Below are 706 nucleotides of genomic sequence, written 5' to 3' on the forward strand. Positions count from 1 at the left end.
TCCAGTTTAGATCCCTTGTGTTTTTTCATTATTGTAATTCATTGCACATTTGGTATTTTAATGTCCTCTTCTATCTCTCCCAGTAATGTAACCCCTATTAAGGTCCCGCCCAGGATTTTGATACAGTGGAAGTTCATTGGTAAGGATCATTGTCTGTGTGATTAAATATCAGCTGACGCTCCTGTTAATGAGCAGTTGGATGCTGTAATACTTGGACTGTAAATTCACCAGGTGTTGCAGCCACATGGTTGTGTTTTAGCAGAGTGACAAGTGAAATGGGCCATGGGGCCACAGTACCGGACCTGACAGCAGATGTCACTCTAGGCAAATATATGATTTGGACATCAAGTAGGTCGGAGACGCCGTGAACGTGGCAGATGTGTAAAAAGCGATTTTATTTCTCATGTACACGAAAGACCCCCCACCAAATGCACCGATCGATTACAGAAAAGAGTGGGAGTTTATTAAGGACGATGCGAGCGAAGACACGTGAACTTTGACGGGGGGCCTGGTCGTTTTGATCAATAGTGCCAGCTGTGCGAAAACACGTGTGAATGTGAATCAAATAAATGTGTGACTGATAAATGTTCAGTTCAACCTCCTTTCAAATGATCAAATCCTTACCGGTTATAAATAAATAAATAAATAAATAAAATTAAAGGCGCACCTCCCACACCACACCGCCGCTTCCCTTTCTCCTCGGGAA

This window comes from Myripristis murdjan, chromosome 8 (assembly GCF_902150065.1).
Source record: "Myripristis murdjan chromosome 8, fMyrMur1.1, whole genome shotgun sequence".
NCBI classification, from domain to species: domain Eukaryota; kingdom Metazoa; phylum Chordata; class Actinopteri; order Holocentriformes; family Holocentridae; genus Myripristis; species Myripristis murdjan.